The sequence below is a fragment of the Peromyscus californicus genome, unplaced genomic scaffold, assembly GCF_007827085.1.
Source record: "Peromyscus californicus insignis strain IS unplaced genomic scaffold, ASM782708v3 Scaffold_5__1_contigs__length_169319896, whole genome shotgun sequence".
Taxonomy (NCBI): domain Eukaryota; kingdom Metazoa; phylum Chordata; class Mammalia; order Rodentia; family Cricetidae; genus Peromyscus; species Peromyscus californicus.
The window spans coordinates 89,266,310-89,289,016 of NW_026294573.1; the positions used below are offsets into that span (position 1 = coordinate 89,266,310).

A 22,707-nucleotide genomic window follows, 5' to 3' on the forward strand; every position below is an offset into this window, starting at 1 on the left:
AGTGTATTCGCTGCCATTACAGTTGTCATTATCAATGGGCTAAATCACATAAAATGGCTTGACTTGATCTAATTATAATGAAGTATAATTGTGTTTAAAGAGTAATACTTGATAACTTGATGTGGAATGGTCACTCCAATCTGTCAAGCTAGTTAACATATCCAACATTTAACTATTCATTTATTTGTGTGGGTTTTTTTTGGTGGGAGGGGTTAGAGCACCTATGGCCCACTTTTGAACAAATTTGAAATACATAAGACTTTATTATTATTATTATTATTATTATTATTATTATTATTATTATTATTTTGAGACAGGGTCTCATATGGCCCAGGCTAGTTTTGAACTCACTGTTTAGGTAAGGATGACACGGAACTCCTGATTCTCCGGTCTCTACCTCCACAGTGCTGGTATTACAGGCATGTACTCCCATGCTCACTTATAAGATGGTATAGCTGTAGTCACTACGTTGTGCATCAGGTCAGCAGAACTTGGCCATCTCACAACCAATACTCGGTAGCCCCTGGCCACCATTTCCCCATTTCCCCCACCAGGGCAGCTTTTCTTACCAATGTGTTAAATCAACTGATTTAAATATACCTAAACATTTTTTGTCGTTCAAATCATTCCGTTTTCCACACTCACATATTTCAATATGAATGTTTCCTTATATTTCTCTTTTGTTGTTTAGAAACTGAAGGGAAAACAAGGCATAAGCCCTCTGTTTTTAAACTATACCTAATTCCTCATTTATAATCAATATTTATCCTGGAAGTCCAGGCAACTGAGGATTTAATGTGTGTTTGGGCTTGATGCATCCGCTTAAATCCCTGTTTGTTGTTGAATTCTTTCCCTTAGGGTGACTGATACATGGAAACCAGACAGGTCTCCAGTCTCTCAATCTGAAGCACAGGTACAGACAATGTTTGGGATTAGAGGAGGCGTTGGTCCAGGCAGGTAATTGGCATGGGTGTTGCTTCAGGCTAATACCAGAGATAGGTTGGTCCAGTGTGGGGTAGAGTCATGTGGTTAGTTCAGACTTAAGGCAGAACTATGTACTGTGTACTCCCATGTACTGTGGAGATTCTGAGAAGGGCCTTTTGTATAGGCCTGGGAGAAAAGCAGTGTGGCTCAAAGACTAAAGCTTCCTTGAAAAAAGTCATTTTCAGAATGGGAAGCAACAGGTGAATGTTTTGGTTCCAAATGATCTCAACACTGAAGCATGCGTTAGGCGGTGGATACTCGTGGAAGTCCCAGCTACTTAAGCATTTGGCGGTTTCCAAGAAGAGGCCCACAGATCTCAAATCCTCATCTGAATGAGTAATGTTTTTCTAGGACTAGGAATTGGAGCTTTTGTGCTTCGACACATTACTACCACAAGAGAGATGTATAGTAAAATGTATTCATTCTTTGGTATGGACAGAGTTTCTCCCCCACCAACAGGATTGGAGCTTGACCCCCGAACATACCTGTGTGTGGGGATAGGCCTTTAGGGGCTGGCTGGTGTTAAGAGAGGTCATATGAGTGGGGCTTCAATCCAATAGAACAGGGAGCTCTCTACATAGAGGTGCACTGAGGAAAGGCTGTATGTATATGAAGGTGCGACCCAAGCCCACATGAAAGCCAACAGCACAATCAGCCATGCTCTACCCTGATCTCCAATTTCCAAGCCCTGGATCTTTGCAAAAAATACATGTCTGTCACTCACTCTATAATCAATGATAATATGCTATGGCAGGCTATAGCAAGCTTTCTTCATGGACTATCTTTGGCCTATCAGCCCACAAACAATGACCTGGAGACTTATTATTAATTATGAAAGCTTGACGTTAGTTTAGTTTTTTCTCAACTCGCTCTTATAACTTAATTAACCCATATTTTTTTTTAATCTATGTTCTGCCATGTGGCTTGGTCACTTCTTCTTAGTATGGCACATTTGACTTGCTCTGAGTCTGCTGGCGAAATCATGTGCCTAGATTCCTCCTCTTCCTCCTCTCCCCAGAAATTCCACCTATCCTCTCCTGCCTAGCTTGTCATTCAGCTCTTTATTAAACCAATCAGAAGGTGCCTTAGGCAGAGACACATCTTCACAGTGTACACAAATATTCCGTAACAGCTGGCTAAGCCGACTGACATAGTCTCCATTGATTTTGACTGGGAGGAAAGTATTAACTCTGGCCAGTAATTGTCCCGGTAGATGCTGGTGGCTGGCTTTGAGCTTGTTCTCACACACAAATAATGCACATTGCGTCTGTCTCTGCCTCACTCTTTTCCATCTTTTCATCTCCTTTTAATGACAAAATAACCCGGTGGGTAAAATTTTTCACTAAACATATGTCAAGTATGTAAAAACAGGTTACCTCTCCTTTGGAATTGTTTTTACATGAAATACTGCTCAAAATATTAAAACATTTTTGAAACTTCAAAGAATATAAACAGCAAACCCAATCATATTTGCAGTTCCATAATGAGTAGAATTATCATCATTTAATCCTGTTTTTTTTTTTTTTTCTTTTATGGCCTTTTGCCATTATGGCCTGTTTCATGGTCTGCTTCTTTTTAGAGGTAGTAAATGTGTGTTTTGTTTCTACAGGCCATATTTTTAAGTCACTGTTGTACATGGTAACATGTTTGGAGTCAAATATTAATAGCTTGATAACAAGTTGTTCAATAGTTCATCTAACCACTGTGCTGTCTAGTTTTAAGTCAACTTAACACAAGCTAGAGTCATAGAGAGGAGGAAGCCTCAACTGAGAAAATGTCTCCATGAGATCAGGCTGTAGGCAAGCTGTAGGGCATTTTCTTAATTAGTGATTGATGGGGGAGGGTCAGCTTATCGTTGGTGCCAGCCACCCCTGGGATGGAAGTCCTGGTTTCTATAAGAAAGCAGGCTGAGCAAGCCATGGGGAGCAAGGCAATAGGCATCATCCCTCCGTGGCCTCTGCATCAGCTCCTGCCTCCAGGCTCCGCCCTTTTTGAGTTCCTGTCCAGGCTTCTTCCTTTGACGATGAACAGTGATATGGAAGCGTAAGCCAGATAAACCCTTTCCTCCCCAAGTTGCTATGGCCATGGTGTTGTACCCCAGCGATACTAAGACAGCCATTATCTTACTTTTGGAAAGGAGTTGTGTTTTCCATTTCTTTATTATCTTAAAAAAGTTTCAGCCACAGCTTTTCGTGTAATTTCTTTACACTTGAGAACAATAGTGCTTAGTTTTCAAGTAGACAAAAATATCCTTGAACTTTTTAACTCACCGTAGAAAATAAAAAGTATAATAAGAAAAAGGAAGCCATAATCCTTCTAATTGAGAGACAGCCATTGTCAAGTTCGTGGGATGTTTTCTTCTAAGGTTTCTCTAGTTCAAATCTTTTCTAGGTGTGTCCTTCTGTCCCCTCAGCACAGTGATTTAAGTAGAAGGGACCTTACTTCGACTCAGTGGCTGCCGGGAACACTTAAATATGGGAAGCTTTTTCTGTTTTTCAGGTGGTTTCCTTCATGAGTGTGTATGTGTGTGTGTGTGTGTGTGTGTGTGTGTGTGTGTGTGTGTGTAGTGTGAGCACAAGTATGTGGATGTCAGTGCAAGAACCTTGGGTGTTTTTTCTCAGGTGCCACACACCTTTGTTTTGAGTCCAGGTCTCTCACTGGTCTGGAACTCACCAATCAGCTTAGGCTGGACTGTGAGCCCGGAGTATCTGCCTGCCTCTGCCTCCCTATCCCTGAGATTACAGGCCTTTTAAAATGGCCTCTGGGGATCAAACTCATGTCCTTGTGCCGGCAAGGGAAACACTTTCTTGAAGAGCCATCTTTATAACCTCTCAAGAGACTGCCTTTTGAGTGCATTCCTGGTGACATAATTTGCTGTTTCAAATTACAAAGACATTTTTTACTAACCGGTGATAGTGATGATAAAAACATGTCCAAAACAATGCCCACACTTCATACCTCATACAGCACAGCCAGAGTAAAAACGGAAGTTGGTGTGAGCAGAATGTGCACCTAGAACTTGGAAAATGATTGAAGCAACAGGAAATTTTATTAGTATTGTGTCTTTGGATGGCACTGAGGGAAGGTGCCTAGACCTCACTGGTAGATGCTCTGCTGTGGTACCCTACTGATTTGCATCCTAATTGAGAACGTCCTCAGCCTTCTTTTGGTCTTGTGCCTTTTGAACTCACTGATTTTAATCAGCCACGACAGGTCTGATATCTAGCTGGATTCATTTATCAGCTGATGGTGGAATATTCCTCATGAGTGTGTTTCTGTGACGTAATGGATTAGTTGCTGAAAAATGCAACAAGCGCCCCAATTAAATACTGAAGAGTCTAAAGCGTTTGTGCCTGGGCTTGTTTGGTGTGTATTCTCCATGTTACGTGTTTCAGCCTCATTTTCCTGCGGGGGCCAGCCATACTGCAGCCTCTTGTGCACCTTGGGAAGATCAAATGAGCCTCTCTAAAGTACTTCACCATTCCATCCACTGTCAGAAGTAGTCACAGGTAACACAAACTTGACATCCAATAAATGATCAGTTATTAAACCCTGGACAGACAAAGTTGATAAGGTAGACTGTCTCCATGAACTCAGAGACAGCGGGAGTGGAGAACGGTGTGAAAATACTGTGAAGTACTTGAGATATTTGAAATCAGCTGTGTACATATTTTCCGACTGACTATGATAACTTTTAGTGAGCACAGGAAGGAAAGGTGGAATGAGGAAGTGAAAGTGTAAATTTAAGCAGGGATGGACACTGAGAGTCTGTCTGTTTGAAAAGGAACATACGTTTGGTCTAGCCTTCCAGGTAGCTGACACAGAGACAACAATCAGTATGTGATCCAGAGAGCCTGTGTGCATGAAAACTGACCAAGAGGCATGACTCTTCACAGTGTGGGGAGGAGACAAGATATTCTCTGTAGTTTGTCAAACCGTAGACTCTGAAAATAGTGGTCAGTGTCTCTAAACACAATTTTAATAATATAATAATAATTATTTATTATTATTATTATTATTATTATTATTATGGGAGAAAAGGTCTTACACAGTAGCCCAAGAAAGCCTTGAAGTGACAGCAATCCTCCTGTCTCAGTCCCTCACGGGTTGAGAGTACATGCATGAGCCACAATGCCTGATTCCAAACACTGTCTTTCCTGTGAGTCCAACAGTAGAGTTTCGAAAGAGCCACATTTAGTCCAGGTCTATGGCAGAGTGCCAAAGCTTATCTTAGGAAAGCAACTGTGGGCCAAGGGGAGACAGTTCAGACAAGTAGCTCTGCTGCCTTAGTCTGAGGGAGACGCTGCATATTCCACATTCCTTGCGGAATGATGGGCTGGCAGCTTTCAGGATATTGCCTATAAATACTACTTTGCACAAAATCATACGTTTGATAGTTGCTGAATGTAAGCAAGTTCAAGCTTAAGCAATCCCACAGTGCACCCTTTCCTTGTGGCCAAGTTCTGTGTGGATCTGTGTGCTTCCAGCCTCGGCTCCACTGAGGACAAGCATCAATAAGGGTCAGCCTATGACCACAGTAGGATATATATGCTGAAAAGTCAGAGGCAGGAGGATCACATCATAGGACTTGTAAGGCTATCCTGGCCAGTAATAGCAACTATTGATTACTTTATAAATCACGTGGTGGCAAGCTTTTGCAAAATAACATGTATGAGATCCTCACTTCAGACCACTTGACAATCTAAAGGCTGAGGCAGCACCTCGCAATTCTGTGTGTCTGAGGTGGAGCAGATGAGTGTGGTACACAGACTAGAGAGGAGAGCTAGAAGAACAGCCCAGATCGTTCATGTAGTGGGAGGTAGCAGGGAGAGAGAGGGGTGGAGTAGAGTGCCATGGAGCTTCTTGAGTAACAGCCTCTGTTTTCTCCATGATGGACCTACATGCTGTGGACTTTCTTTGAGGGACGAGGCAACATGAGGAATGGAGAGAGTGGAGAGAAATGACAGCTTTAGGGCTCAGCTGGGATTAGAATGCATCGATTCATAGCGACAGCCTTATCTTGTCTCTGGTTTTCTCCACGGAGTCTCTGGTGATTGTGAATGAGAACAGAGCAGCAGTGTGGATTTTAATCAGGGCGATAGTGTCAAAGGGCAGACTGGCAGAGAGGACTGTGGGAGGCAGCAGGCTGGCGGAGGGGAGCTCAAGGACTGAGCATGCGCTGAGGCCTGACATTGGGAGATGTGAGGCTGGACAAAGGTGAGGAACACAGAGGGACCAGGAAGCTGGGTAATTTGATGTTGAAGGGCAGAGGCAGTGCATTGGGGGCAAGCAGCTGTGGGATGTTCGGTTCCGGTTAGAAAGGGGGTTTTGAGGTGTTGCAGGACAGTCCTGGTGAAAAGGGACTAAGCTCAATAGTCGGTCTCTTAAGGAAATAGAGAAGAAGTTGTCGGTTTGGTTGAAATTGTCCTTGACAGTGACATGCCTGGTGACTGATGTATCTGGAGAAGAGAAGGACAACACTTAAAGTCCCTTCTAGTCTTAGAATTTTTTTTCCACAGAACTTCATTTGGGGGGCCACTGCTTTTCCTTCCCTTTAAGGGGAAGGAGAATTCAAGGGGAATACATTTTTTTTAAAATCAAAAGACCAGAGTAAACTGGAAAAAAAACCCAACTATTTAGCAATCCCATTTTTATTGAGCTCCTTGTAATTGTAAATGTTTGACAGATTATGGCCTCTGTAAAGGCCTTAGGATCCATTAATGCAGGTTTCACTGGGTTCACTCAGGGTCAAGGAGTGCAATGGTCAGAAAGTGTTGTTGTTGTTTTTTTTTTTTTTTGGTCTTCCACCACACACTGCTGACTTCTGAAGTCCCATGATGGGCAATTAGGACTGGAAAGCGAAGAGTTGCTGAAGTTATTTTAAGGTAACATTAATTGGATTCATCTTTTGCCACATGGTTATTACATTTGTTGTTTTGAGGTTTGGCATTTCACCTCTTGCTTGTGGAGTGGACGGCTCTGAGCATTTTCAGAATGAGTTCTGTGGTTGGATGTTTTTTCTGAAGTTTATATCTGTATTTGGAACTCAAGTGGAGTGCAAGTTTGAAAACTAGGACCCCAAGTGACAGAAAGGATTCTATGAGTACATTTTGTATTTGATATTTGAATACCATCTTGATGGTGAAGAAGAGAATCCAGTCCTCATCCTGGGACATAGAAAAATGACCCTTTAGGATTTATTATTATTGTTGTTCCAACCATCAACTACTTTGAGTTTGAGCTTGCTTATTTTTGGAGGTTGCTGTGTTAACCACACGAGGCTGATACAAGAAACATTTGAAAACTGAACTTGAAAGGATGACATTCTAGACTTCAGAAAGGTTGCAGGCCAAATCTCCTGGCTGTCTGGTGCAGTGGGAGGAATTCCTTGTTCTGTGGTTGGAGTTTCTTTCCTTCTTTCCCTCTCCCTTTTTTCCTCTCTTTCTCTCTCTTGAAAGATTCTTCCAGACCTGTATTTTTCATCACAGAGTAAAGTGATCAAGTGTGAGAGAACACTCAGGTTAGGCGGCTTTATTTTCAGCAATTCAGCCCCATCGAATTCGCCACCCTGCCCCCACCCTTCCACCCTGGAGACACTGTCTTCTTGACCCAGCTTCCAACAGTGGATCATGGCCCTCCATGGGATCAGATAATTGATTGTGTCACGGACTCCACTGCAGCCACAGTTTTGAAAACACACAACTTGCATTGCGTGGGCCACCAAAGCTGCCCCAAACGCCCCAACTCAGATTTAAGACTATGGTGTGTTATGGATGGCAGTAGGCTTTTGTTTTTTTGTTTTTCTGTACATATCAAGTTTTCTCCTGGAATCATAGTGGCTTAATCATGGAGAGCAAACATTTCCTATCTGTCAGTCCTCAGCTTGTAACTGTCAAATTAATATGTCTTTGGATTCCGTTGTTTCAGAATGCTGGGTTTTTTAAAATTACTGTTTGAATTGCTCACTTGAATTCCTTCCAAAATGACCCATTGAATTTTGGCTTGAGATTAAGACAGATTCTTCTGCAATTTCTGAAATGACTCGAAATATACATTTATATTTTGTACTATGTATTTGTTTAACAAGGCATTCTCAGTATTGACATGTATATTCTTTATGGTTTGTTATCTATGAAACACTTGATTTGTATACCTGCGTTATACACCTGTGTACCCGGGGTCACGCTTGGAAACAGGGCCCTGTTTTAGATGACAGTTTTGGTTTGGAAGTAAGATTTACGAGGCCTCTGCTCTGCTCTCAATCATCCAATCAGCCACAACCACAGGGCACTCCTGGTCATTCATGTCTGCTTTGGTAGACTTACAGGAGGCTGTGTGTTTGAGTACACAGATGTACATACTTGTTGAAGAAATAATATTGTACGGTGACAGTGGAAAGCAGTTGGAAACATCTGTGAAGCAGAGGTAGGGACTGTGAGTAAGAGGCGAGAAGGAGATTGTCTTTGACTTCATTTCTTGATAAGCCTGGACTGGATCCAATTTGGTTGCAGGAGAGCAGCTAGTTGCCTTTGGTGGGCTTTTAATTTATTATTATTATTTTTTGTGGTAGTGGGGATTGAACCCAGGGCCTTGTACATCATAGGCAAGTATCACATCACCGAGCTGCATCCCCTCCCCATCTTGATGGGCTTTTTAGGCACCATGGTTTGAACTATACTTAAGAGAGAATTTGTACTATGTGACTTGCCCAAGGGCTTCACCACTGGCCTTGGAAGGTAGTGAGCTTTCTGTAACTGAAGGATTGACCAGAGATTCCGCAACAGATATTCTCTTCAGTGAAAACACTGGATAGGAGGTGGGGCTAGGTAACGCTAAAAGTTTCTTTCCAGTTGTGAGAGATGTTGCATTACATTTTTTAATAAACACCATGCACAAACTACTTTGAGAACACTCTCCAAGAAACTAAAGCTGAAGTAAGACTAGTTAAAGTGCAGTCTGTCGACTGATCATTAAAAGCAAACATAGACACACCCTTCACCCACTTACGCACACATGGCAAATGCCAGGAGAGCTCTGCATTGCCTTTGAAGTTTACTGTTTGCAGGCTGTGGTGTTTCTAGGAGTGAAGTGCTTTCCAACTGTCTTTGATGACCCGGTCTTTTCTTGTTGTGTCCTCTGTGAATTTGGACAGAACCCCAAAGTCACTCCTTTAAAGGCCAGACAAATACTGGATAGAAAACATTTAAGTTTTTTTTTTTTTTTTTTTCGTTTTTTGAGACAGGGTTTCTCTGTGTAGCTTTGCGCCTTTCCTGGGACTCGCTTGGTAGCCCAGGCTGGCCTCGAACTCACAGAGATCCACCTGGCTCTGCCTCCCGAGTGCTGGGATTAAAGGCGTGCGCCACCACCGCCCGGCAACATTTAAGTTTTCTTCTGCGTTTTGATGCTCTTGTTCTTGGCTGGGGATCAACCTCCAGAGGTCTGCTTCTGGAAGAAGAAGGGAAGTCACGATATTTTGTGTGAGCTCAAGTAGGCAGAGAGGTTTTCTATCATTAGATAATAACATGTATCAAAGGTCACATGAAAGCCTGCTGCCTGTGGTCTGTGTTTTTACTCCCGACTAAATTGGTGATTAAGATCTGTGGCTTCCAGAAAGTTCAAGGCTATCATACCAAACTGTTTTATATCTGATGCAGTTTTGATATCATTAAAAGAGAACCAGCAGGCAAATGTTCTCAGCTCTGCCCTTTTCTAGTTCTTCTGGCCTGTCTTGAAAGGCATTGGTAACCGTTGACTTTGCCTCTGTGACTGGCAGGGATTGTAAATCTGAATGTGCTTTAAGACAGGTGGTCTCAGCTCTTACCTTGATTTCCCGTCCTGTGCTTCCACTGCTTGGGTTCCCAAGAGTCAAAATTGATGCCAGATGTGTGTCAACGTCCAGAACCCCTGACTGGCTTTCTTGTTCTCCCAGTCCCCTCCCTGCTCCCCAAATACCAATGTAAGAAGGACACTCAGACAGCGGGGACAGCCACTGTTAACACTAGCAGCAGGCAGTTTGTGAGGCCTGCAGGCCTGTTGTTGGGGCTTGAGAATGCTCACATTCACAGATGAGCATATTGTGTTAACTAGTGGTCTAGAAAACTCTGTGTTTTTTTTTTCTGCATTACTTTAATGTTTCTATTTTCTGATTCTGAGGACTCATGTCTTCTTCTAATTCTGGGACTTTGTTTGCTTATTTATTTATTTATTTATTTTTAAAGACATATCTCATCCTGTATCCCAGGCTAGCTTTGAACTCTATGTATCCCAAACTGGCCTCAAACTCATGGAAGTCTTTCTGCTTCCGTCTCCCTAGTGCTGGAATTACAGGCATGAGCCGTGCATGGTCTCTGGGATTTAAAAAAAAATATATTTCTTTACTCTTGTTGCTTCTGTAGGTTGGGTCTCTGCTTAGATGTTTCTGAGGCTGCAACACTTCCTGCCTTTGCACTTCGCTTTCAGGTTTTTTTCTCTGCCACTGTTCACTGCCTTGTATAATTTCTTCTCAGTAAAACTCTAGACCATTAATTCTCTCTTCAGCTGCTCTCTGTTGTATGTATTATTCTCTGTTGAGTTTCCCCGAATAAATATGATACTTTCCTTCTCTGGAAACTCTGAATCATTCTCGATTTGTCAACATTTATTTATTTATTTATTTATTTGTGTGTAAGGGGTGGCCATGCGTGCTTTGGGAGGTCAGGGACAACCTGCCCGAATCAGGAGTTGCTTCTTGCCACCAGGTGGGCTCAGGTGATCAAACTCATGTCATCAGCTTAGCAAGCAGCTTTATGTTGTTGAGCCATCTTGATGGGCCGTTTTCAAATGGAATAATTTTAAATCTATCATCCTATTAATAATTATTAAAATATTGTCTTCTTTTACGTTATCATTTTATAAACCGTTTCTGACAACTCCGGTGTGTATAGACTTTGCATGTATTGGCTTTGATGACTTCAGTATGTGCTGGCTTGTTTCCAAATGTTTTGTGCCCCTCCAGCCCCAACGCCTTCCTCCTTCCTGCCTCTGACCCTGTTCCATGTCTGTATAAGCTTATGCGATTTTTTTCCCCTCTGGGCATAGAGGACTTAAGGTGAATCAGTTTGGAAAGAATATGCCTTTGCTTCTGCTTCAACCCATGGGCGCTACAGTTTCAATTTTCACTTTGAGTTTTTTGTGGGCCAGACGAATAAGATGCATTTCCAGTCTCCAATTAATTAATAGCAGATGTCTGGCTGTAAGTTCTCAGGGAATTCTTTGCAACTTTCATCTGAGTCCCGAGGCAGTCACACTTGTGTGCCCCATCCCTTGTGACACACATCTGTGTTTACGTCTCTGCTTCACCTGTTGACACCCAGCTTGTTGCAGGGATCTTTGATCTGACTGTCCTGGTTTCTGCCTGTAAACATCAGAACTAAAAGTTAACTACTGGGATTGGGATCCTGACATTGGCCGCATTCAGCCTTCTTTTACCTCAGCTGATTGGTTGACATACTTTGTTTCCTTGGAGACTCGATACTTTTGCCGACTTGGCTGAAAACTGCACAGGTACCTGCTTGTGGGTTTTCATATGCGCGTGTGCACTCAGCAAGTTCAGATGCTTTAGTGCTGGAAGGATTTGGCCCTTAATATTCCTGGAAAGACATCTACAGTGTCACTTCTTAAAATAACAGAACGTATTTCATCCTCTGAATGCATTTGGTAAAATGATTTATTTTTATGTGTGTTTGTATACGGCTGCATGAGTTTATACACACTAAGTGTGTACAGGAGCCCATGTTGGTCAGAAGACGGCATCAGATCCCGAGGGACTGGAGTTATAGTTTTGAATTGCCATTTGGTTGCTGGGAACCGATCTAGGTCCTCTACAGGAGCAGTGAGTTCTTGTAACCACTGAATTATCTCTCCAGTGCCTGGAATATATTTTTATTTACTAAATAATCCTGTTCTTCAGACTGTCACGTTGCCTTTGGTTTGACGGTCAGTTTTGTAATGATACCCTTATCTAGATATGCCAGCGTAGATGGCTGATTATCTCCCACAGGAAATACCTTGAAGCAGAATTGGGAGGTCAAATGGTGTACCTGGCTGATTCTTAGTAGACAGTGCCAGAATTAGCCTGAAGGAATGAAAGACTCTGTCTCACAGAATCCTTCCTCACATTATTGGATAAATTGATAAGAAAAATCAATAGATTGGGAGAAATTGCACTTTAGATTTAAGTTTAGATTTAGATTCTGTTGATCAATCAAAAAGCACATTTTTTTCTGGTTTTATTGACCATTTGTATTTCACATATATTTCTTGTTTGTGCTTATCAATTTTTCAATTAGGATTATCATTTTACAACTTGCTTTTGTTTAGCTTGTATATTTAATAATATAGCTCTTGTTTTTACAACTTTCAAGGTATTAGTAGTTTATCTAAGATACAAAGCATGTTCCCTATGGTGTGTTCCTTTCCTTCCGTCCTTCCCTTTAAATAGAAAGTAGCCCTATCTGTTTGTGTGGTTTCTTTTATTAACCTTTTTAAAAAATATTTTGCATTATGATAAAATATACTCTTCCTATTCTAAGATGTTATAAGCCTTTAATTTTTGTTTAGATCACTTAAGACTTTTTTTTTTTTTAAATCATATCCTGTTCTAGTGAATGGAACATTTGTTTAAGTTGCTTGCCTAGGTACCAGTTTGGTGGTATGATTTATATATAGCCAGATAATTTGGGGGAAGTGTGTGTGTGTGTTGACGTAGCTTGGAGTTTGGAGCTGCCCTGGCATGGGTTGGGTACTGTGGATGTGGATACAGGCAAGGACGACCTTATGATGAGGAGGGCAGGTTTGCCACAGAAGAACAGCTGACTTGGGGGATGTGCTAGGGAAGAAGGTTACTGCAGAGCCATTTTTTTTTTCTGGTTTTTCTCTTTATTTCTACTGCACAGCCTTAGTATGGGTCCCAAAACCTTTTCCTAGTCTTTAAACATTTTTTTTTTTGGTTTTTCGAGACAGGGTTTCTCTGTGTAGCTTTGCACCTTTCCTGGAACTCGCTTTGGAGACCAGGCTGGCCTCGAACTCACAGAGATCCGCCTGGCTCTGCCTCCCGAGTGCTGGGATTAAAGGCGTGCACCACCGCCGCCCGGCTAAACATTTTTTAAATAAAAATTACCTAATGAAAGCACTTATAAAAACATCATTCACCTAGATTAACAAACACTTGCACAGTCTCAGACTCTACACATCTCAGCTAACTTCTTTAAACAGCCATTCTGGTCTTTTGACTTCTACTTTCCCCATATTTATTTATTTAAGAAGCTATTTTATGTGTATGATGGATTACTTGCATGTGTATACATGTGTGCCTGGTGCCTGTGGAGGGCAGAAGAGGGCATCAGATCCCTGGAACTGGAGTTACAGACGGTTTTGAGCTGCCGTATGGGTGCTGGGAATTGAACTGCAGAGCCATTTTTAGAGGCACCTTCCCAGTGATTTGTGTCTTCCCTTTCCTTCCTGGTGACCATTGGAAATGGAACGCCTAGGATTGACCAGGCAGGTTCTTGCATTGCCAGTGACTTATATTGCCAACCCTTTGCTTCTTGTGTAATGTGATACTTCCGCATGCATGAATGCTGGGTAATTCACTGGTCAGGAAATAGTAGTGGGTCATGTTGTTTATTTTTAAATTTGGAGGCAGAATCTTACTATGTTGCTCAGGCTAAACTGGAACTGGAGATGTGTAGTCCCAGGCTGGCCTCAAACTCATGATCCTCCTGCTTCAGCCTCCTAAGTGCTAAGATTAGAGGTGTGTGACATCATTCCAGGCAACAGTTACGTTTAAATATTGGTTTGTGGTTAAGCCAGTTTAGTTCATTCTTTTACTTCTGATGGTCACATGTCTTCATCCCTCTTCTTATTAGTTAGCAATCTTCCCCGAGCCCTGTTAGTATGCCAGCCCTGAGCATCTGGTTGAAAAGGTTAATTATGGTGATCTCTCCATCTTTAAGATATTCAAGGTTCAAGTGTTGATGCCCGGACGATAGAAGTCAGTGTGATTAATGCTGTAATGTACAAGGTGCAGAGGTGTTGGCATACAGGATGGTACAGCCAACTCCGTGCCAAGGGTGATGGGTGTGTGTGGGAATGAGGAAAGAGGAGACTTCTGGGACTTTGACCCGCACTGGAAGATTGAAAGATAAAAGAGTTGACTTTGTGGATAGGGAATGGAAAGGGCCATTTTAATCAGTGAAACAGGATGCAAAAGGACACAAAATAGCCTGGTGTTTTCTAGAAACTGAGTAGTTCTGTTGGACAACAGTGGAAGACTTGCTCGAGACTGAGGCAGAGTCCAAATCAGGGAGCATCTTGTTGGCCTCCTCCCTTCAGATCCTTGACAATAGAAAGGATTTCCATGGTTCTGTATTAGATCATGGGAGGTTAAATTGAAGAGGGGCAGAGAAGCAAAATAAGATTAAATATCCTTGTACTTGTCTGGGGGTGGTGGTGACTTGAACTAAGTGAACATAAATGCTCCAGGAGAGAGAATGAATTTAAACCTATTGAGAAGTAGAAATGGCAAGATCTAATGACGTATTTGTCACAAGAAAATACCAACTTCTATTTGGAGTATTTTTTATATTTGAAGCCCTTAAGTGATAGACAGGTCAGTTGAAATAGTAGGGAATGTCCTGGCATAAGTACACATGTTTAAGAATCATTATCCTAAAATTGTCTAAATGTGGAGTTCATTGGTGTATTTAAGATGGACAGAGGAAGAGTGGATAGAGATAGTCGAGGAAAAGGTAAGTAAAGAACTAGAGGTGGACCAGCTTTTCCTGGTCCTTGCAAAGATGCCTGAGAAGGCATCTGAGGAGTGGGTAGGGATCAAGGGAACATGGCGTCACGAGTAAGGCAAGTTTGAAAGGAGAATAATTAACAATGTACAGTGAAGTTGAAGGGTCAAGTAAGATAAGAACAGAAAAATGTCCTTATTTAAAGGCAAATGGTCTTTTCTCAAAGATTTTTTGGGGTGGGGTATACCATAGTGCATATGCAGGGACACATAAGCAATAAACCCAGTTTCTTTAGCGGCTTTGAAAGGGAGGGTTGGGGAGAGGGGTTTAAAAGGGGAAGACAAAGAAGTTGACATCAGGAGAGCATTTTTTCTTTTCTTCTTTTCTTGTTTTTCAACAGGAATTTTAGCGTGTTTGTTTTCTGGGGCTGAGGAGAAAATAAGATTGAAGTCACAAAAGCGAATGAAATGAAATAAAAGCCAAACATTGTTAATTGGAAGCTAGGATCAATGGGAGAAACATCTTGTGAAGTCGATGTTGGCCAAAATTGGTGCCTCTGACGATCATGGGAAGGTCAAGGTTTGTGAGACCAGTATCTAGCGAATGTTTATGGCATCGAGAACTGTGGCTGCTGTCTGCCTGGTGGACGCTAGAGCCTTGACTTCGTTCATCTTAATGGAGCAGTTTGTTGGGTGTTTTCTCTCACTGTTAGGATCACATTAAGTTAGTTAATGTGGCTCCAGTACTAACATTCTACGACAATTACACATCACTAGAAACAGTGGTGGAAATGAATGTAAAGGACGTGCTACTATTATAGTGTCGCTTATTGGTGCCACCGAGGTTTCCTAGTGGCTTTACCCAGCAGCACTGCATAAGAGGATGATTGGGCCATGGGCCTGGATACCAGGTGTTTGGAAGGGTCTACACTTGGTTGTATCTAGCAGGGGGAGGTCTTCTTGCCTCACCCCTTGACATTGTTATAAAAAGCCCCTTTGAATAAAGTTCTAGGCTGGTGAGTTTTGACCCAGGCCCTCCTGAGGCTGTCCTGTGTTTCTGTCTTTCCTCTCGTTGTCTAGGTATCTCTTTATAACTAAATATTCCTCACTTTTCCCTGCTCAAGAGTACTTTGGTGGTGAAAGTGGGGGCTGGTTCCCTCACGGTCACTTCTAAGCCTGTTCCTTGTTTCCATCACGTTTTGTGTGTATGAGCTAGGAGAGTGATGCTCCTGGCCCTACCACACTGCATTGGACCTTGGGTCACTCTGCCCATGCTGTGGCTACCACCATTATCCGTCTCTGAATCCTAAAAGACTTGTTCACCTTACTTATCCTCTGTACTGGTTCCTTTTCTATTGCTGGAATAAACACTGTGACCAAAACAATGAGAAAGAAAGAGTTTACTTTGCCTGCCAGTTCTGGAGGGAGAGACCATAATGGCAGGGAAGGCATGGTCCCATGTGGCTAGAGCAGGAAACTGACAGGTCATATTTTGTCCAGACACAGGAAGTGGGTGGGGCAGGGGGGGGGAGAGAGAGAGAGAGAGAGAGAGAGAGAGAGAGAGAGAGAGAGAGAGAGAGAGAGAGAGAGAGAGAGAAAGAGAGAATATACAAAGTATACAAAGTAGGGGCGAGGCAATAAACCCTCAAAGCTTGCTCCCAGTGACATACTTCCTTCATCAGGACTGAAGATGTCATAACCTTCCCAAATAGTCCCACCCACTAGGGACCAAGTGTTCAAATACATGCGACTACGAGGGACATTTCTCATCTGAGCCACCACATCCTTTTTCTTCCGAAAGGAAGGAGATTTTTCTTTTCAATAGCAAAACTCCTAAGGCATCCTCAGAGACATTTGTGTGTTTGTAAATCTATTAGCCCTTTCTCTTTGGGTTTGTGGGTCCTTCTATTGGTGAATTACATAAAGTATCCCCAGATGGTGGGTTCTACGATTATTCTTGTGCCACCCTTTGCTTGAGATGGGAATGTGCACCAGCGAACTGGCTTGGGATCTTATACTGGGATGTTCTGGTTTGCCTACTAAGCTCCAGGGATTGGGCCGGTCATAACCAACCTTTCCTTTCCTAAGTCTCAATCTCTGTGGTTTAAATATTTTCCAATATACTCTCTTAGACAAGAGATGTCCATTTTAAATGGGATCCTATGATCTGCTGTGATTCCCAGAGTAACTCATCTAGGTATGCAAATTAGGTCTCCCATAGCCAGCATTTCTTATTTTCAAGAGAAGTCACACTAAGTGCTTTAGACTTTGGGTGGACACCTCTTTCAGGAAATTGCATTTATTTATAGACAAATTACATTGCTTTGTTCTATTAGCTTTAGAAGGAAATATCCTATCTCTATTTATGATATTAGGTCTCTGGTTATCCTAACTTCAATCAAGATTTATACCCCCCATCTGCTCTCAAAAGCAGTGGATACTGTTGCATGCTCACACTCCCCGGCTCCCTCTGCTAGTTACATTGTGGGATAGTTTCCCCATTTTTGAAACATTCTTTCATAATTTTCCCATTTCAGGTGGGTTTGTGTAATGAACTTGTCATGTCATGAGTAATGTTTGGTAACATAAAATGATTATTTTGTCCCCCAGATAGCTAGAATACACAGATGTGTTGCTGTGATTCAGTTAGCAGACAGATTAAGGTGAGTATCAAATTGGTTTCTCATGTGAGATGGTTTTGCAAGTAGGGAGATGAGTATAAAGTTAAAGCCCTGTTCCTTTTAAAATAAGAAAGTAAACAGCTTTGTTAGAATAGCTGTCATTTTATTAGCAACCTCACTAAAATTGGCTCTGGAAATGAATACCCTCACAGTGGTTTGTTACTGTTTTTAATCAGCTGAAACAACAGTAACAGTAAAGACAGCTGTTAACCTAGAAGAAAGGAAGTTCTAAGATAGAAGAAAAAAACCACACTGTTATTTCCCTGTTAGCTATTTAATTTTGAGACAAGATGAACATATGTTAAAGGTTAAATCATACTCTACCACGAACGGTGTCCTTCATAGGGATTCTCATGTGGGCATTTCTGTCCCGTGGATTTTAATTATTCACACGTTCTTTGAGAAGCTATGAAGTTTATTTTCAAAACTGGATTCTAAGTGGGCTTTTACAAAGGTGTTGCCTGAATCAGGAGCTTACCATGACTTTCTTTGGTGTGCGAGGAAGGTGGTGGTTAGTTCTTAGGGTCAAAAAGACCTTCGAGTGCAATTGTGTTTTAAGATTCCCATCTCTGTCCTGTTTCCTGGAACGTCAGCTTTTCCTCCTTGAGTCTTAGCACAGATGACAGTACGAGGGTTCAGGAACGGAGCTAGGTAGCTCAGTAACAGAGTGCTTGCCTACATGCCCGAGGCCCTGGGTTCAATCCCAAAGAGAGAATAGAACAAAGAGGAGTTGGAGCTAAAAGGAAAATGTGAGCTTGTTAAGCATGGCCTTGGCATTTTCCAGTCAGTCATACTAAGGGCTGTAAGCCACCCGGGGGTTAGTTCTGTGTGTGATGTGATTTTGGGGTCTGCTTATGCGTCAGTCAGGATTCTCTAGAGGAACGGAACATATATGCATGTGTATATAAATCCTGTATGTATATGTCTATAAACGCTGAAGTCCCCAGTCTGATGCTGAAGCTTTGGAAACTCCCTGGTGTCGTTTGCACGGGAAAGGCTGAAGATGCTGTTGTCTCACGTTCTTGCTTGGTGGTACCAGTGACAGGGGACTTGTTCCGCAAGAAGGGGGCTCCCACCACGAGCTGGTTCCCTCTTCCTTCTTTTCCCCCTTCTCTTTCATCTATCCTCCCATCCTAATGGATGCCGCAGCATGCATTCAGGGGAGCTTCCCCACTCAGGCACTGTCCTACATATCAGTCCTTTCTGGAAACACACGATGGACACACCCAGGGTCTTCACTAATCCGAGACATTTCTCAGTCCAGTCAAGTTGACCACAGAGATGAGCCATCCTAGGATAGATACATTTTTAGCCCCTGCTGCCCAAGAACCATTTTAGTCGCGTCTCTTTATGCCCGTGTGAACATCTGTAGACTCCATGTTCTTGTGTGTGTCTTGTTCTAAGCATGTATCGTATCTTTATTACAAAGCTTTGTATAGAGGTTTACTCTCAGGTCAGGCCTCCCTGCTCTCTTCATTTGTCTTAGATAATAAATTAGTGACGTTTCTAATTGCTTTGTCAGAATACCCGACAGTATAAGGGAGGAAGGGTTTCCTTGGGGTCACAGCTTGAGATCACTGTCTGTTGTGCTGAACGAAGCTGGCTGAATTGTAGCTACAGTAGGGAAGCAGAAAGAGATGAGTGAGTCCTCAGCTCATCTTCTCCTTTTTATCCAGTCTAGGACCTCAGCCCCTGGGATGCTACCACCTCCATGTAGGATGCATCTTCTCCCTCCATTTAATCCAATCTAGAAACTCCCTTCAGACATGTAGAGAGGTTTGTCTCCTAGGTGATCCTAGATCTTGTGATGTTGAAAATCCTTATCAGCCTCCATGGATAATTTGGTTCTGAGACTCTCCATGGAAGGTCAGATTGGGTTTGCAATAGCCTCTCCTAGATTTTGAATATAAACAATCATTTTGATTGCAAAGGATGGTTTGACTTTTCTACTCCTGGTAAGCCAGTTGAGTTCTTGTTGAATGAATCAACTATGCTCTCAAGAGCTATGTTGAATTGTAAGTACAGTAATGGGATTCCTGTTTTGTTATTCTTTTGTCATTAACAAAACAGCTTCTGTTGACAAATCTATCCATTTTTAATGGGAATTATTTGGAATAGTCTGAGGCCACATGTTTGGTTTTAACTGTAGAAAATTAGCAAACACACTCAACAAGGTTAATCTGCTGAAAGAAACCGCTTCATGATTACATCATCCTTTGATACATTTGAGCTAGAATTGATTTGGATTCCGAAATGGTAGCTCTCTCAAGACTGCTTTTCTTGGGGGAATTAAGTTCACCTTCACACTGAGAAGTGTCAGAGCTTTCTACCACTCACATGCTTCTGTGGGCAACCTTCCGGTGTTTCTGCAGGCTTCTCAGGTGAGTGGGCATCAGAGCGGGCATTGCAGCTGTGGAGTTTGGAGTTAAAGCCATGCTTCCTTGCTGGCAGTAGAGCCCTACCCTGTGGGAGTGATGCAGACCTCTGGGGTTATAGACCTGCCTCTCACACTTAGGCTGGTGGCCTTGTACAGTAAACAGCTCACACCACTGGCAAAGGCGATGCCCTTTCAGGCTCTGTAGCCTGACTACTAAACCAGGAGAGAATCCTGACCCTGTTTCCCTAACAAGGCCTCTAATCAAAACGGGTCCCATTGTCCTGGAGTTACAAGTCATCACTGAGACTTCTTCTTGTACATAGCCCACCATGTTCAGGAGGCTATGAAGCAGCCAGTGGATTATTCCTTCTGCTTACTGATCTATGAACGAATGTCTGAAAGAGGTCGGAGAAGTGGGGAAGAGTGGTACCATGGCCTAATGTTTGTGCTTCCCCCATCTCTTGGATTCTTATGTTGAAATCCTCTCAGTCGCTGTTCTTGGCTTCTGAGCTGTTTGGAGTTTTTTGTCTTTTTGTTTCTGTTTATCTGTATTTTAACTGGAAATTGGGTGTGCCCTATGGCAAATTGGGGACGATGTCATCTTTACTCAGAAGTTACCTTATGATCATTTGCAGGCCTTATTGATTAACTACAGCTGTTGTTGCTAATGTACTATCTCTGGGTTGAGTTGGTGTGAAAGATGTTAGATTTTAATGTTTCTTAAGGACTGATGGAGCAGCTCCAGGAAGAATGCAGTGTATAGGAACTATCTTTTGAAGGATCACATTTCATCTGCAAATGACAAAAAAGCTATCCACATTCTTCTGCCTTTAATATTACCATCTAATAACTTTTAAAAAAGGCCTTTGTGTAAATTAGAATTGCCTTTCCAGGCGAGCTGTGATATGATCGCAGGCTCATGAACAGGATATGAATTTAGGAGATCTCAGACCTTTTGGCCAGCTCATTTAGCTGAGGAGAGCTTGCCATTGACTTTGTCTAAACTAAAGCTGCTGCTTTTGGCAGCTGCCTCTCCCAGGAAGATGCTCATCAGCCAGCGGTTTTGTCCTATAGGCCAACCCCATGGCAATGTGGGGCCGTGCTCTTCTGATTAAGCTCTATTAAAAAGCAATGCACTGTTAGGCTCTTGGCTGAGAGTTTTTGTGTCCAAGAGTTAGAAATGGCAACACCTACTCTCAGAACAATGCCTCCCTGGTCCATACGATTTCAACTAACATCTTTACTGAATGAGTCAGAAGACATTTTCTGCCAGTCTTTATTATTGAACATGTGAAATGGCCCTCAGTTTGGATTAAAGTCTAGGTTGTTTTAGTTTTTAAGAGAAAATGCCCATTTTGTCTCTTAGGCTGGGTATTAAAAACACGTACAATTGTTTTTAGTGTACAGTCTTGAGTTATCTACTTTCAAGTCTGTGCAAGGCTGTGTAGAAGCCTCGCTCTATGAAATGGGCAGTGGAGTGAATGGTGCCCTGTGTGAACTCAGGACCCCCAGCACCAGCATGTCTGGGAACTTGGTAAATTCAAGTTCCTTGACCCAGCCCATCCCTACTGAGTCAGAAACTGTGACTTGAGGCCTGTTATCTGTTTCTGAACAGCTTTCCAGGGAACACTCAGGACTCTATGTGGTTTGAGAACTGGTTGAATGCACGTTTGGCTTTTGGGGTAAGCTTATTGGAGCTTGTTAAAACATGGATTCTTTGTCCTGCCCACAGAGAGATCAGGAGGACTTGGTGGGGTCCAGGAGTTAGTGTTTTATATTTGGTGGAAAAGCTTACTCCATTTTCCCCTTTATCCTAGTTATCACTCAGTAGCTCTCCATGTAGATTACAACTTGTTCCTATTAGGTATTTTTAAAGAATTCAGGTTACAAATAATCTAAGGTTTACTTCAGAACTACTTAAGGAGATTTCAGAAATATAGGCATCTAAGAATATCTAGGTCTACTAAATTAAAACCCCTCATTAAATTATGGTTAAATCTAGTTAGTGTTTAACTTTTGTTAAGATTGTCTACCATCTGAGAATCATGTGTTTTTTTCTTTAGCATTTATTGAAGGTTGCTAGAAGATACTTCCATATTAATATCTTTATGTATTTTGTATCATGGGATGACTCTCACTAAGATTTAGTAAGAGAAAATGGTCTCTCCGTAGCTTTCCTCTTTCTCAATAATATACAACTAGTTTCTTCTTTTGATTTAGCCCCCAGAGGGCACAGAGTAAAATCTTACTTTAAAAAAATACTTATTTATTTTTATGTATATATGTATGTCTGTGTGAGTGTATGTATATCACATGCATGCAGGTGCCCTTAGTACCATTGGATGCCCTACAACTGGAGTTAGGGATGGTTGTGAGCTGCCGGATGTGGGTTCTGGGAACTAAATTCTGGTCCTCGGCAAGAGCAGTAAGTGCCCTTAACTGCTGAGCCATCTCTCCAAAGAATCTCTATCTATCTATCTATCTATCTATCTATCTATCTATCTATCTATCTATCTATCATCTATCTCTGTATTTCTGTATTCTGGCTGGGGATTGCTGGGGTCTCAAAATTAAGTGATGGGTGGAATGTCTGCTTTTTACTTTGAAATGCGTTTTCTGTTTGGTGAGCTTGTATCAGCTGGTGTCTTTCATTTGTCTCCTTCCATCTGATTGGCTGCACTGTGAGCACTGGTAGCCTAGCTCTGAAAGGGTTAATGCTTTCCAATACCAAGCAAACACATAGGCAGTGGGGAAAATCTGGTTCATTTTGTTTCAAAATAAACCATACCTCAAGTAAGTACAACCAGCTGCAGTGCAGGCTGTGAGCCAAAAGAAACCAGTGTGGTGCTCCGGACTCCAGCCGAGAGGAGTTCATGTATCATGGATTG

At 42.2% G+C, this 22,707-nt stretch overlaps 1 protein-coding gene across 7 annotated transcripts in view; it reads left to right on the plus strand.

Annotated features, from left to right (window-relative positions):
• Lpar1 (lysophosphatidic acid receptor 1) overlaps positions 1-22,707 on the plus strand; it is a 125,981-nt gene that overhangs the window by 12,758 nt on the left and 90,516 nt on the right. The window contains exon 2 of one of the 7 annotated variants that reach the window (XM_052717134.1): positions 859-913. The exons of 5 other annotated variants lie outside the window; for them this stretch is intronic. The gene's annotated coding sequence lies outside the window, so the exon portion shown is untranslated. Of the gene's footprint in view, positions 1-858; positions 914-15,162; positions 15,342-22,707 lie in introns of all 7 variants that reach the window. One more of the 7 variants, XM_052717135.1, reaches the window with a different exon arrangement.